This window comes from Ornithodoros turicata, chromosome 1 (assembly GCF_037126465.1).
Source record: "Ornithodoros turicata isolate Travis chromosome 1, ASM3712646v1, whole genome shotgun sequence".
Taxonomy (NCBI): Eukaryota; Metazoa; Arthropoda; class Arachnida; order Ixodida; family Argasidae; genus Ornithodoros; species Ornithodoros turicata.
The window spans coordinates 172,153,280-172,169,987 of record NC_088201.1 but is presented as its reverse complement, the minus strand read 5'-3'; the positions used below and the strand labels follow the sequence as shown (position 1 = coordinate 172,169,987).

General features: G+C 42.9%; 1 long non-coding RNA gene across 1 annotated transcript; it reads right to left on the bottom strand.

Annotated features, from left to right (window-relative positions):
- Positions 1 to 2,479: 2,479 nt before the first annotated feature.
- Positions 2,480 to 13,332, bottom strand: LOC135373023 (uncharacterized). The gene is made up of 3 exons (XR_010416227.1): positions 13,151 to 13,332; positions 3,430 to 3,854; positions 2,480 to 3,063 (listed from the first exon to the last, which is right to left on the bottom strand). It is a non-coding gene; the product is annotated as an uncharacterized LOC135373023 (long non-coding RNA).
- Between the last annotated feature and the right edge of the window lie 3,376 nt (positions 13,333 to 16,708).

Here is a 16,708-nt window from a genome sequence, read left to right as displayed (position 1 = left end):
TCGTATCCAGTGGATTGAGGGCTATTTTTGTCACTGACACACTTTTGTTGACATTGTCCTTGTGCACAATGAGGTTCTGTTTAACTTTATGCATTGTGCCCTGCTCGAGACGATTCGTGTACATAGAGAAGTGGAGTTTTTGTGCTTCACATTGTTTAACACCCTTAGCGCGATTGTACTGCTTTTTGCTGCACAGATCGAGGGCGTACAGCTTTGGCTTCAGACAACAGAAGCCAAGAATGTGATCACGAGGAAGCTCATTTTTAAACTTTCCTAGTACCATCCTGTTTTTTGTCGAATAGAGTGGGTGGTCAGGGTCATATCCAGAGTTGTCTAGATGCTCGTCAGCTAGTTCGCGGAGTACTTTATCGTCACTCAGCATCACAATGTAAGAATCAGTGTCCATGTATAGCAGTCGTGTATCAGGGACTACACGGAGAAGATGGTTATGATAAAAATCAAACATCTTCAGCTTAGACAATTCCAATACTGTGAAGCCCAGGTACAGCGGTTGCTTCATGCGAAGAACAGACTGACTAAATTGGAACAAGATGACGTGAGAGCTCAGAGGGCGGAACTGTTTCAAGTTTGGTTTACGTAGAAGCTTCAACACTTGCTCATCTGTTTCAATTGCTCACTTGCTCATCTGGCGACAATTTACGAATTTCCTGACTTGCATACATGTCCTGCCACGTACACTATTAATCATTAGCTTTGATTGCTGTTTCTCAAATGCGTTTGTAGCTGGCTTCCGAAGTTCGTGATTGAAGTCGACATAGGATCGCAGAAAGGGCTTTTGATTGAACTTGAGAACCCTCTGAACTTTAGTGAGACGCAACCCCAATTGCAGATACAGTTGCAAATTGCGATAGTGGAGAAAGTACCTCTCTTTATCAAATAATGTTAGCAACAGTTTTGCTTCGGTAGCTTTCTGTGGAAGATTGAACTTCTTCATGAGCGCCTTCTGATAGTCTGACAATAGCTCATAACGAACGGACATTTTTTCAGGGGCAAGGGAAGATCTCTGTGGCGTTCATGAGTTGCTCGGTCATACACTAGGTCTACCTCAAGAAAGTAACCCACAGGGGTATCATCTCGTATCTGAGCTATATCCAAGTTAACAATTTCCTCCTCAGTGAGCCACTCAAATCCTCCGTAAGGCAATGGTTCTCTCATGAATGCTCCATACAGGCCATTTACATCAATGTAGTTAATTATTTTTTTTTCTTTTTCGGGATCAAACTGTTCTGTTCCTGGCACATTCGCAGTTGCTTTTCTCAGGGAGCACTGTGTGACACCTCCTCGTAAGCCATTCTCGATGAGCAGGTACGCGTTGGGGTCGTTAATTAGTTCTAGTTCTACCTGACTCATTTTTAGTGCACAAGACATGCTTAATCCTGGAAGGGATACAAAATGAAACGGTTCAATCTTGTGCACCTCGAGTGTCCACTTTCGAAAGTTCTGAAACACATCTGCTAAAAGCAGTGTGTCTGTCAGAAGGTATAAGTCCGAATACTCTCCAAGACTCTTGAGCCGAAATTTTTTATACACATTCTGCGCGTGGTTGTAGTCTTGTTCACTTACTTCGGTTCCATTCAAAATGTTAAAGAACTTATCTCGAGGTGGTAGCGAAGGCTCATCATAGGCTTCAAAACTGGTGACAAAGTTATAACAGAAGACCCCCTTACGAACAACCAGCTGAAAGTGTTCCTCATTTGGAAAAACTGGCGAAGGCATTGAAAGTTGGATTCACCTTTATCACGTAGATTTTTCACCAGTGTTTCAAGGCTTGCGTTCAGAAAACTCAAACTGTGCAAGAATCGATAAGAGCCGATGTCAATTGCTTTAAATTTTTGACAGCTGGTGGCAATCACATTGATGTCTGACTTCTTAAGCAGATGTAAATGAGACAGGAGAAAACTCATGTCATAGTTAGCATTATGTGCAATGATTGGAATCTTGGGTGGCACTCTCAGTTTCAGGTTACACGTCTGACATAGTGTTTGTCGAAATTCTCCGCTTACATGGTCATGGTCTCGAACTTTTTGTCTTTTAGCAAAGGATTCTTTGCAGATATTACAATGAGTGGCTGCTGTATGTTGACGCTCATTCTCTTCGGTCATTTCTAGAGGTGCAAAAGCATGTATCCATCCTAAAATTTCGTCATGCAATTTCCGCAGCAGCTCCATAAATACTGTGACACAATTAGGACCACGGAAAAGATGCTTTTGCAAAACGTGTGAGTCGGATGCACGTATAACCAAAAGGCAAAATGACAGTGATCCTCATACACGTTTGTTTCCTCCAAACAAGGTGACAAAACACTTTCAAAATCATATACACAGTAGAAAGGGACTTCCGACATGAGATGTTCCCCGGCAAATGCTACTCTCTTCTCTCCCTTCTTAGGGTAAATTGTCTTAGCAACTTTCTGATGCAAACACATCTTTAAATGATCACTGAGGATTCTGTTTGATGAGAAGCCCATCATACACCTCTTGCAATGAAACCGTCCGCTAGGTTGAAATAATCCATTAAAATTTGTGATAAGCAGAAAATGAGAGTCGATTAGCAACAGATCCACATGTTTCTCACACTCGTCATCGACAACCTTGATGGGGTACAGAGATTTGTCTTCCCTTTCGTAGGCGTACACATTGATACTGATACCATTATTTTTTTCGAATGCTTCAACCTCTTTTGGGAAAGCTACCGGGAATGTTTTCGGAAAAACATACTCAGAAACATATGGTCTGTATGAAGATGCCCTACGCCTGCGATAACCAGTAGCAGGATGCAGTGCAGCTATTACAGAGAAGGCAAAACACATGTTCTGCTCATCTTCATGCAAACCAAAGTCCACACACAACAGAGAACGAAACTTATGCTTCAATTCTTGCGGTAACTCAAACTAGGCACATCCAATCATTTGAGGCATCAAACGTCCAATGTTCATGATACAGGCATGAATGCGAAAGAGAAAAAAACCTGAACCTTCTACTTCGAGGTTTTCCAAATTTTGTGCTATTTCAGCAGTCACTTGAGTGATAGAAGGTTCTACATCTGCCTCTGACCATACTGTCACTACTTTGGAAGACACGAAACTAATTTCGAGCTGTAACTCATCGTCTGGCGTGTGACGACCAAGTTCCACTTTAAGCAATACAAAATAGCGCAGTGGGAAACCAAAGTGTCGTAAGACATCAGCAATGTACTGTCTGTACTGTCTGTAAGGTTGTAACATCATGTCCGCTAACGTCCCTGTCGTGTAAATGTAGCTCGAACCGATTAGTATAGTTTCGCAGTGTGCACAAAGTCTCATAAAAAGGAATGCAGGGGGCTTGAAGAATGTGAACATTTGCCAAGTGAATCTGAAGACCTAATGCTGTTGCATAATACTGCCGTTCGTGCTGGGAGCATAAGTGACACGTCACCATATCTCATCACTTTCTCTTCGAATTGGTGAAGATAATATCTGGCGAAATGACTTTTTTACCATCTTGAGTAAACCGTCCTTTCTTCTCCATTTTGAGATTTGGAAGCAGTCGCATTTCCTCTAGCTCTTCCTCCGACAATTTTTTGAAGCGTCCAGGTAGATACACTTTCACTGGCTTGTCGTTTTCCATGCGGAGCTCCACGTATACTGCCTCGCCATACATAGTGTCTTTTTTCTGAATGTCCAGCACTTCGAACTTTTCGTTTTTGGGTATGTTGCTCATTTTCTGAATTTCACCGTCACCACATTTTTTCAGTTTATCCAACTTTTCCATGACGGATGACATAGCTTACTTGTGTTATGGAGACTTCGCTGTTATGATGACAATTTGCTTTCTCCTCTTGCTGTATAGAATGAACTGAAAGAGAAGAATGGATTTGTAAGCTCTTACATCTTCCACAGGAATATGTAACACACCTCCTCAGTCTGACGTTCTGAATGAAGAACCACTCTCTATGTCCGCTCTTATATAGCGATTGCATGCAGCTCTCTAACATGTGTGCACAGCCTTGAACGTCTACATCCTCGCAACGTTATACGTGAAGACATGTTTCAGCGTGTCCTATCTAACTTCATTGGTCTGGTAACTAACATACCTGCAACGCACAACCTTGAATGTCTACAACCTTGAACGTGTGTACTTCGACTTTGGGTAAGCTTAGAGCACAGACTTGTCTTTGCTTTTTGTTGTAACCTTCCATTATAGAATGCTCCTGGTCTGATAACTAACACGGCTGTGCGCAACCTTGAATGTCTACAACCTTGAATGTCTGTATTTCAGTTTAGCCAATCTGAGAGTGATGTACAGGCTCGTCTTTGCTGTAACTTTCCTTTATGTAATGTTGTGATTTCATAACATGCTTCATTCGTTTGCAAAAGATGGCTGAGGTTGGACCTTATAGGTTTACCGCTCCGGTCTCATTGACCATATCAGGTCAAAGCCAGAGTGGAAAGACGACACTTGTTACACGTCTAATTAAACATAGAGCTGCTGTCTTCGATAAACCATTTGATCATATATTGTACATATACTTGTACAAACAACCAATCTTTGATAATTTTCCAGAGGTAACCTTCAGTCAGGATATTCCTACTAATCTTGATACTGTAAGAAATTCTTTAATTATATTTGATGATTGCTTAGCCGACAAACAAAGGCTCAAAGAAATCTGCAATTTTTATGTAGCTGGCTGTCACCACCTCAACTGTTCAGCTATTTTCATAACACAATATTTATTTATTAATGATCCTCTGTATAGATGCATTCAGTTTAACAGCAGTGCCTTAATTTTATGTCGTTCCGCCCGCACTGCGGACCAAATGCAAATACTTTCACGACAACTGTTTGGTCGAAAGAAAAGTGAACTACTGCCAAGTATATATAAAGATGCTTGCAAGAAACCATATTCATACCTTGTAATTGACCTATCCGAAAACTGTTCAGACCAATTTAGGGTGTGGACTAATATATTTCCAGACGACCAGCGACAAATAGTATATAAAACATGAAACGTGTCAAGAAGAATATTCATTTTCTTCAGTTACTTGCTGATGCAAAGTTGCCGGAGCAACGTTATTTTCTCCTGGAACATGCTACGAGAGAGCAACTAACTGCTATTCGAGAGATTTGTATGAATCTTTGTAAAGGAAACATTAAGGTAGCTCCAAGAGTGAGAAACCAGTTGCAACCTTATGCAACACCTATCCGCTTTTTGGCAAAACGAGACACTACAGGAGTGAAGAAAGTTCGAAAGATATTGCAACAATCTGGTGGTTTTCTACAGTTCCTTTTGCCACCTTTGCTGCGTCTCCTCTCGACTTTAGGTGGAAGGGCAATAGCAAAAGCAATCGGAGTGTAGTCGATGCAGAAATACGAGCTTGTGCCTTACCGGGAAACCCCCATCCCACAGATATTGAAGAAAGATGAACCAGACGATATCAAAGCAAAAGAGATAATCCAATATCTTCACTCCTTGCTATATCCCACTGTGAGTGAGAGCACACCTACACTGGGTTCAACAACAGCGAGAGAAGAGGAAACACAGACCGAGGAAGAAAGTACAGTCGACCCCCGTTTATCCGGACGGTGCCGTTCCCGGCGAAATCGTCCGGATACCGGGGCATCCGGATAAATGAAACGACCGAATAGAAACGTCCTACAGAGCAAGGTTTAATTAAAACACAGAAATCTCGTCAATGACAGCTGTTACATAGTAGTGTAGGCACTCGATTCCTGCAAACTCTTGCTAATTGCATTGAGTTAAGCCACGCTGCATGTTGCGCTGCTCGAAGAATGTCAGTGCGGTCGCAAAGTGTCAATGCCCGAGCCTTGTTTCTCACTGGCGTCATCGGCACCCTCTTGCTGCGCATGATCGGAGGCAACAGCAGCAATCACACCGTCATCAGTCATAGCTGCACACGCGTCATCATCCTTATCAACGTCAACGTAGTCAGAAACTGCAGCATCATCTACGGCAGTCGCAGTGAGTCTCTGCATCAGGGATCGCAGCTCAACGGGCCGTAAGCAGCAGGCCCTCGGGTTGGAGTTTTCCCTTCTAGAACCGGACAGTTGCTCGAGATATTTCCAAATGACTCGACTGGTCAACGTGACCCAACGCACACAAATAGAAAAGGGGGTCATCGTGCACGGTTGTCTCCCCTACGGAGGAATGTAGGTCCCTGACGTGTGACGGGAATAACCCCAAAACAGCGAAAAGGGTGACGAAGCGGGGTCAGCGTCTCCTCTTACTCACGGTAGTCCGGATAACTGAAGCTGGATTACAAGAATTTTCGACTTTCGTTCCCTGGCATTCTTGTCCGAGTCCGGAAAATCCGTTCCCGTGCCTTTTGTCCGGATACCGCGGGATCCGGATAAATGAAGTCCGGATAAACGGGGGTCGACTGTAATACTGTCGTTGATTTCATGAGCAGTGGCTATAAAATCAGATCGCAAAACCTATTACGTCTTCTGGAACCAACGATCTCATGGGATAGGAAAACATTTCAGATAATTGTCGACGGTGAGCGACTAGACAATACTAATATAATTGACCTCGTATACTATCTCGTGACGAAAGCAAGAAATGTTCAAAGACCACCCTATTTTGATCGGATTTTGCCGCTATTGGTCAAGCTAAACTTACCAGCACTTATTGTGCACCCATCTCGTCTTCAAAAACATACAGCAGAGAAAACTCTGGCCACTCCTTCACCTCATTCCGTAAGTGAAGCTTCCACACCTCGACGTGCGTCACCACCGCTCACACGAGCCGCGAAGCGCGCACGACAGCTCACATGGACACCGTACTGAACCCCGAGGAGAGAGGCTACTTCGAAGAAGAAAAAATACTGTCACACTTCCCTCCAAGACATCATAAAAAGGTATTAGCTATGCTTCAGCTGATGAGAACGGTTCTGGCTTACGACGAGTACGGAAGAGTTATCTGTCACGGAAAGGTGGTGCCACACTCATCTATTGTTGAGCTTTTGAAGTACGAACTTCACAACAGGCAACCTCCCTGGATGAGAGGAGGCGTTTCAGCTACAACCAACGCTTATCTATCACTCGATGCTCTTAGAGTTTGCAGTAGGAAGAAGTACTAATGGCAGCCTACTATGACCCGCAACATGTCGGAAGCTTTGGTGGAGTGCAGAGACCTGCTCGAGCCATTGACGAAAAGAAGGACAAAGTCACTAAATTTCTGGAGACAAGTGATGTGTACAGTTTGCATAAGGAATACAAGCGACCCACGAAGTTTCGAAAAACCATTGCACTTGGACTTCGTGAACTATTCCAGGCTGACCTAAAGGATTTGCAAAGTCTAAAGAACCAGAACGATGGTTTTCGCTATTTGCTCTTTTGTATAGATGCTTTCTCTCGGCTTCTTGCCATTGTACCTATTCGTAATAAACGATCTCCCGAGGTTATTCGAGCTTTTAAACTTGCCTTTAAAAGAATTGGGACACCCAAGCTTTTGCACACAGATCGTGGAACAGAATTTACAAACAAGGCAGTACAACAGTTTCTGAAAGCAAGGGGGATCCGGCTCATCCATACAAATTCACCTATGAAGGCCTCTGTCACCGAACGATCTCAGCGAACAATTGTGACCACACTGTACCGTATCTTCACATTCCAGGGTCACAAGCGATATGTGAACATTTTACATCAAGTAGTGAAAGCTTACAACAATCGCGTACACAGATCGCTTTCTGCCAGACCAGTGGACGTAAAGAAAGAAAATGAGCACATTTTCCGAGAGAGACTGTACCCCAGCCCGGTTGGACCACCAAAAAAGCCGCGCTACAGTGTTGGAGACGTAGTGAGAATTGCAAAATACAGACATCAGCTAATAAAACGTTATTTAGGGTCATTTACGTCAGAACTCTTCGTGGTGAGAGCGATCAAGTTAGGGTATCCTAACACGTACCTATTACGTGATCTTAAAAATGAAGACATCATTGGTGGGTTTTATGAGAGTGAAATTGTACGAGTGAGAGAGGTTCCAAAAGTAGAGAAGATCATAAAACGACGAGTTAGAAATGGCCCAGGTAGCACACAATGTTGCGGCAACGTTGCCTGAATGTACTCAATGTAACCGAAACGTTTCCGACAATAACTCAACGTTCCTGGAACGTTCCAGGCTCAACGTTACATATTCAACGCAGAAAAATGTTGCGTTAACGTTACATATGAAATGTTGTGTGAACATTGATGCCGCGATGTCTTTGTAACGTTTCGAATTGCGGGTTTAGTTTACATCCCGGCTTTCTGTATTAGACAAAGCACCACCGCTACGTAAGTTCGCTCCCACGTGTGTTTCCCGTGTTACACATATGTAGTGAACAGTGAGATGACGCTTTGTCACAGTCTTTTACGGCGAAGAATAAAAAGAGACGAAATGCACAAGACACAATACCGAAGAAACGCAAACTGTGTGCAGAATTAGTAGCAATAGCAGACGCCCGTTGAAAGCGCAAGCGAGATCCATCCTCCTGGCGGTGTAAAGCGTAAAAAAACGCAATAAATATGTTGTATGATGTGCAATGTGGTTTAATTGCATCAGCCCAATGCACGAATGACCTATGTCAACGTGAAGTACGGGAAGGGAAGCCGCGATTGTCATCGACACCGCACATCCGGTTCCGCTACTACCGGCAACAAGCGAGCCAAGCGAGGAAAGGAGAGCCCGCCGAAAGCTGCAGTCAAGAAAACTGGAACGCTTGTTGTGGTTTCCTCTTGAAAGGTGATTTTTATGCAAGTATATGCATGCATCTGTCCATAATTCAGTGTGTGTGTGTGTGTGTGTGTGTGTGTGTTGACGCAGTGCCGTCGAAATTGCCAGGAATTGTCGCGATGAAGCGGATCAGGCGCCCCATGTGCGATTAGGTAGCCGGGTGACGCGTTGCCGTATTGCAGAACAAAAGTGTTCGCATCTCGCCTCTGTTTCTTGGGATGAAGATAGTTCTCGAGTCGTAGAGAGTAGAGGCCATACAGTAATTATTGATTACCAGTCAGGAGACGCGAATACACGTTAATCAGCGAACGACGCTTCATTGTAGTTGGGTTTGAATGGTGCGATACTGAACCCGGTGTCTTTATGTAAAAGGCGCGTTACCGCGTCATCGCTGACCGCCGCCGTGCTACCATGTTGCCGTTAGAAGCGTCTGTGGAACAAAGACAGAGCACTGGCAAGTGCGAACAGAGAGTTCGACTCATTTTCGACCCGCTTGCGATTTTTAAATACGATGTCAGTGTGGTTGTTTTTACCTCTTTTGTTTCAATGCACAAAGCATTAGGATGCATTAAATGCGTAAATGCACAAAGAAAACCAGCTTGGTATGTTCTTTTCATTTTGACCAGCATGAGGGTGGGTGGCCCTGTACTTTCTAAGGGGCTTATGTATCTTCGCACACGCATGTTGGGGGTTTATCCTGCAGCGCCGTACACACAGACGCTTGCTGTAGTAGAACTCAGATAGTTTGCTTTCGCAATGCACTGTACAAATAAGAACAGAAGAAAAACAAAAGGAAAAGAGAAAATTTGAAATCCATCAGTTGGCCCGCGTACCCGCATTTACATACAGGATGGCCACTGTAAATGTAGAAATGATTTCTAACACACAGCGTTGTCAAAGAAAAACTTACAACTATCCTATCACGTTTGTGTTACAGTTACAGGGCTGATCTTACAATGCAGCACCTGTTTTTGAGAGCTGTCAGTTTTTCTTTGACAACGCTATGCGTTGCCAAAGCTGACGCTGAGTAGTATATTATTGTAATATATGTCATTTCATGAATGCTACCCAAAAATTTGGTGATCCCTAATTCTTATATATATAATCATGGCCTAGACGTTAGTAGTCAACAGTTTTCAGTTACCACATTTGTTGTTATTTCGCGACTCCAGAAAATGCAGAGCGTTCCTGCAGCGCACGACTTTTTCGACAAGTAACAGCAAGGTCACGAAGCTAATAAAAGATGGAAAAAGGATGAAAAAAAGCTTTTATGTTCATGCACAACACGCAAAGTTCCGCCTTAGTTACGTATGAACCGTTAGTTGAACCGGTTACCGGTATTTTTTAACGGTTCAGTTCTGGTTCAGCTCCAAGATCGGGTTCGGTTCGGGTTCGGTTCGACGATCTGTTCGAGACCATTACGGTAGCATTGTCAGTAATCTGCAGCACAAACGACTGCAGTCTTGCTAGACAAATCCACAACATAGTTTTTACTCATCGCGTATTTGAATGAACATCTGTAATTCCAACTTGTGATAGTTAAAAAAAGTACATTTCTGGTGCTCTTGTCTTTAAGTTCATGCGAGTCCACTGCACTTCAGCTTTTCATCTCTGTTATTTTTGTTACATATTTTACATCTTTCCCTAATAGGCAGATCCTCAATAAAGGATGCAGTACTCCGTGTTATGCGGCGTTGCATGGGTGACACTGTAGCTAGCCAGTACTGTATGACAGGGAGGATAGGGAAAGCTCCATTTGCAAACCTTAAACTGCGCATAGCCATACTTGGTATGTGGTGACTGTTCTGTATTTCATTCTACTCTACGTTTGTGGCCTTTGTGTACAATGATTGTTAAGGACACACACTGCTGCTCGTTCAAGTACCAGGTTCTACCCTGTAACAAGTGAAGGCTTGAACATGCAACTATATAGTAAATTCGTTTATTAACTGAAGTTAACTGGCAGTTATATCATGGTCACCCCAAAATGCATATAACCATTTGCCTGTCACATATCTTTTTACAGGTGCACTTCGACAGGTGTTCCCAACGGCAACCGAGGCAGACTTGTACGTATCTTGAGTACGTACTCAAAATACAGTATTTTAAATACTTTTTCCGGTATTTTGGTACTCTACTCAATACTTTTTTGCGACAAGTATTTTTAATGTATTTAAAATACTTTTTTCAGTATTTGCTACTCAGTACTCAAAATACTTTCCTTCCTCGTCAAGCCATATCCAGCACGCTTCCTGCCGTGGCGAGATTTTCAGCTCACTGGAATTTAACCCCCTTTTTCTTCGTTTTCTTTTTTTCGGGAATTCGCGAAATTGTCATTTATCCTCTTGTACAATAGGCTGGTCCCAAGCCTGGCCTTGCTTCTCAATAGCCAGCTTCGTCAGAAAACCGTTCCTATTCATATTGCCAGGTGAATCACCAGGGGATTAGGTACAAGATAATCCCGGCATTTATTTCCTTGGTCATCAAAGCAATAAACACGTGCCAGAGGTTGAATGACCCGAACCGACATACAGGAGGGATTACGAAGTTTTGGGTCAGAACATATCAACAAAGCTTACTTGGGTTCACCAAAGTTCACCAAACATTACTTGACACCAAGACGTTGCAAATGAAAGAGATGCATGGCTGATGAAGTTTATTCCTTTCATTTGTAAGGCCACGTTCAGAATACGCGTTTCACTTACTGCTAATACTAAAGTACTTTAAATAGTATCTTAAATACTTCTTAGAGTATTTAGTACTCTACTCAAATTACTTTCAGTTTTGAGTATTTTGTACTCTATTTTAAATACTTTTTCCGTAGAGTATTTAGTATCTTATTTTAAATACTTTTGCGCAGTATTTTGTACAAGTCTGAACCGAGGTATAGCAACACGCGTGGTGGTAGACCGGTTGAGACATGCCCCTACACGAATTAAAAGGCAGTATGTTGCAACCTCTGAACCCGTGCATACAGCATAGTGTATGCATGCATGGTTCATCACTTAGTGCATAGAGCTTTCTCTAGTCAGTTCATGGCACGATGGTGTAGCTTTGTTTTAAGCCAGCCCGTACTTATACTGGCCTATGTGGCTTAAGACTGGTTTCAACAATGCGGGTTAACTTTTAACAGAGATAGCCATCTCTTAAGTAAGGTAACAATCGCATATTTTTTCGAAACGTCGGTGGCTTATTGCGAGCACTAGTAACATTAGCAAGAACTGGAGCGTTAAATCAAAATTGCAAGTTGAACTGCCATTGATTTCTGCTGAACGGTTAAATGGCATCCAGGCTGGGCCTTAGTGTACCGAAGTTGTGCAGCATAAACTAAGGCACATTATACATATAATGGATGGCACATGCCTAGAAAGTCAGAGGCTCTCAGCTAACTGGGATTGTTATGATTTTGACAGTTATGTAGCCGAGAGTTAACAATATACATTTCCATCTCGCAGGCAACTCGACGCAAACTACGCTGCATAAGTTGCTGACTGCCAAACTGCCAAGCAGGATATTGTCGTGGCAAGTGCACACGTCGTTATCGAAGTAATACTGTTAGCATATGTGTTTCATAAGTGACTTCCTTCTTGAATACGCTGTGTGCAATAAAAATGATAGGACTGCATTTTTTGTCTATGTTTGATAGTGCTGCTCGGATGAACTGTTGGTGTTACCTGTATCGAAAACAAGACAAAAAAAAAAAAGAGAACAAAGTACATGTTGATTTTTGTACCAAGTACCTTCGAAGTTGAAAACTGCTGACTAATGTTATAGTCTGATGACACGATGCTTCGCGAGGCAGGCGCTCAAAGCATTCCTTTCAGAACACGACCAGAGCCCTTAAAGGGTGCCTTCACTACATGCCTGAATTGGTGTCATGGCATTCCATTAGAATTGAAGGTCAGTTTTTTTTTTTTTTTGCCTGCAAGGTACTCGGTACACAAGCAAACATTCCATTTGTCAGTATTTTTCATGCCTGTGCGCGAAATGGGACATCGAAGATAGACCAGAAGCCAGGGGACATCATGAGGAACCTTACACACACTGGCTTAACGCAACAGTGAAACAAAATTTAATATGACGTTTCGTCGCCTGTTCGGGCATCATCATTAGGGACATCGCAGGAAAATCGTTGAGGTAACGTTACACGGATATATTACTGGAACGTTAACAGTTTACGTTGCTGCAATGTCATTGAGTCAACATCACCGAAATGTTAACTGGCAACATTGACTCAACGTTTAAACGAAACGTTGCAGGCAACGTTGACTCCGCGGACATTAGCGACATGTAGGCAACGTTACAGGATGACATTTATGCAACGTTACTGTGACATTCTGTGCTACCTGGGGGGAAGCTCCAGTACTTGGTTCAGTTCACTGGCAGTCTGGACAAGAAGTGGATCGCAGAAAATTACCTTGGTTTGTAATGACCAGTCAAGACAAGTCAGCCGCCGATGACACAACATGGCCTGAGGTTGATCCTCGGCTTGATGGCGCATGGTCGTCATCATCAGACGCAGATGAAGAGCAGCCTGTGCTAGGTAGAGATGTGTGTGGCAGATGGAGAAGAGGTTACACACACGAATTTCGGATGCAGCCTGTGTTTCGTCTCAAACACGTCTCCTACAAGGAGATATTGGAATGTGGGTTAACACAAGTAGGCAAAACTTCGCTCGGGGAAGCTGTTAAAATTGTGACGGATATGGTGTTGTTTCAAGCGCTGCCAGATCAACCTCCTGACAGGGTTACTTGGAAAACTGCAAAAACAATGTATGCCAGAGTTCACACCGCCTGTACGTTTGCCTCGGAATCACCTTTCGCCTTACTTGCTGAATGGTCACGTCACGTGGACGAAATTTTGACATATGCTGACGAGGTGGACGCTATGCATCTTGCTGCCGAGAGTCTATGTTTCATGGAACAAGCCGAGTCTGAAGGTTGGCACTACTTAACAGGCTACATCAGCAAGCTAACACTTGACGTCTTCAAACATCGACTGGTGCACAATGGAGCATAAAAAAATAATCACCGCTCGTGTATCAGGGAAATAAAAATGTACATTTGTACTAAGCCCTCTCATTTCATTGTGAGTGAACAGACATGGATAGATGTTTGTGTGTTCTCTTCTCCGTTGTGTGGCACACGTTTTTGCTTGTTGTGGTGATCATCGAGCTAACAAAGCTGCCATCCTCTTCCCTTCAGCTTCATCAGGGCAATTGCAGCAAACAAGCTGAACTGGAAAAATATGTTTATGTACATTCGTGCCCTTCTGACTTGCTTGTGGTACGCATTTGGAGTGAAAACGGTAAACCGAAACGTTCTGGTGTTACCCTAACACGAAACGAAACACGCCAGCTGCAAAAATGCTTAGAGACAGCCAATCTTACAAGGACCTATTACGATAACGAATGCTCAGATGTATGCTGTTTGTGCTTAGAACGTGAGTTAAAACTTCGCCGCTGCCCAGGCAACATTTACTCTCTTGGCAGAACAATTGGTCGACATCACTCTGGCTATGGAATCTCACTATCTAAAAGGGCTGTGATCTCACTGTCCTTGTATCTAAATAAATAAAAAATGTAACTGTTTGCAAACGTTTTCACTTCCTGTGATGGACTAGGAAAGCATTCCTTAAATCACAAAGACCTGCATGTCGCCACTGAAAGCGGGAGGCATGAAACCTTGTCGTTCCTCATATTTGCATTTCCATAAATGACTTGCATGTTCATAGAAAAGCATTATATATATATATATATATATGTATTGCAAAAGAGGAGGGCAAATCCATGTACTTACCACAGTCTGTCTTTCCAGTCAAACACTCTCACGGGGAAAAAAATCTTCTGGAATCCCGAGTGGATTAACTTGAAAAAAAAAGTTTTCCACCTCTTCTTCATTGTATAGCACACATTTTTGCCTTGTTGTCAAGGAAGATCTCAAACTCTTCCCTTCAACCTCCTCGGAGTAGTTACAGCAAAAGAAGGAAGATGAACTGGAAAATTTGTTTTATGTCAAACCAAAATCAAACGATTAAAAAAAAACACCGTTTCGCTAAGTTTAAATGCAAAGAAACATGCAGTAGCAAGACTGAACATTTCCTAAAGTAGGCTTTCCCCCAATGCATGTAGGAGTTGGGTGAAGACTAGCTACATCTCACAAATGAAGGTAGACACATTCCTTTCTTTCTGACCTGTTTGCCATTGACGTGCAGGTGAAGTGTTCTGTTGTTACCCGAACATGAAATGAAAAAGAGAAGCTAAAAAAATGCTTAGAAGAAGTCGATCTTACAAGCCCAAAATGTGAGATGACCCTTCAACCTCGTCGGAGTAGTTACAACAAAGACGATGAACTGGAAAATATGTTTTATGAAGAACCAAAGTCAAACAGTTAAAAAAAACACCGTTCCGCTGAAGTGAAATGCAAGGAAACAAGCAATCCAGCAAGACTGAGCATTTCCTAACGTTGACTTCCCGCAACGCACGTAGAAGTTAGGTGAAGCCGACTTGTAAATTAGCAATATCCTCCAAAACATACAACGCAATGCAATGTCCTAAATAAAAAAATAATGTTGTACTGTTTGCAATCGTTTATTTTTCATTTCATCTACTGCGATGATCTAAGAAGGTGCACTTTAAAATCACAAAGATTGCATGTCGGCAGTGGGAAGGAATGAACCTCTTTTCTTTTTTTCTTTCACCTACATGCATTCCATAAATGGCTGTGACCTTGCACGCTCACAGGGGAAGAACTTATAACAAGAGAAGAGAAAAAAGCATGTACTCACCTTAGTCTGCTTTTCCAGTCAAACACCCGCACGGAAAAACCTGAGCTGGAATGTCAAGTGAATCCACCTGAAAACAATCAAGTGGCATTCACTTGACATTCCAGCTCAGTCCGGAAAGCGTTGCGGACGAACCGTCTTATATAGAAGTCGCTTCGTTTGCCTATGAGAGTGCAGCGTCGACCGTCTCGCCCCAAAGACGTGATGAGGAAAGTGATATTATCGTTTATCCTTGAGAGGTAATTACGGCTTTACCCGGGCTGGCTCGCTCTGTTCAGAAATCAAAGCAGTCAGCATGGAGGTGGCTGTCATTAGTATACTGCGTCTTTTTTTCTTCTTCTTTTTCCTGCGGCGCAACATGTATCGCATAGTAATTATTTTTCCTGTCTTCGAGTTGCAAAGGCGACACCGGCTAGAGTAAAAGGGTACGGCCTTTATCCAACGAGTTGTCTTATATGCAAATGCTTGCTATTGCAATAACATCGTGTATCTTCGAGCGTTTATTCGACTTGCTCGTGTACTCATGCAAATCAGCAGAAGAGATATCACAGTCTGAGTGGAAACAGCGTGACCTTCAGCCATCCCGTCGTCTAATATGCAAAGCGTCGCTAACACAACACCAACTTAATGGAATACGGAAAAGTGATCTTATCATTTCTCGAGAGTTAATCCGTGTCGTACACAAAAACGGATTAATGGGGAGAGGTAGCCTGGTCGACTGCAAGCATGTTTAATGAAATCTCTACAATGAATATCATGATGTTCCCCCATGATGCGTCGGATGTCGAATTTCGAAGCGGTAAGCCTTTTGTCGGTTACACGCCCTTAGCACCCTGTCCATAATCACTTCTCAATACTAGCTATGCCATATCCTTGCAATTCGCAACGATGTTGTGGCGGGGGCCGGTGCATTTTTCTTTTTTTCGATCGGTTGTCGAAGGTCAGAGCTGTAGGCTCTAGCTGTTTTTTTTTTCGGTTACGCTCTTAGCGCTCTGAAGTTTAAGTATATACTGTCTCCTCGCACTTCGGAAGGAGTCGATTGGCTCATCAACCATTTTCATTAGGCAGACGATAGCGAGGTGTCCTACTTGTCGACTTTAAAACGTAATAAGAAAAAAAAATATTTGAACAATGTTGTGCCATGTATGAATCGAGCTATCGTTTTATCCTTGCAGGGATCCAATAAACAAAA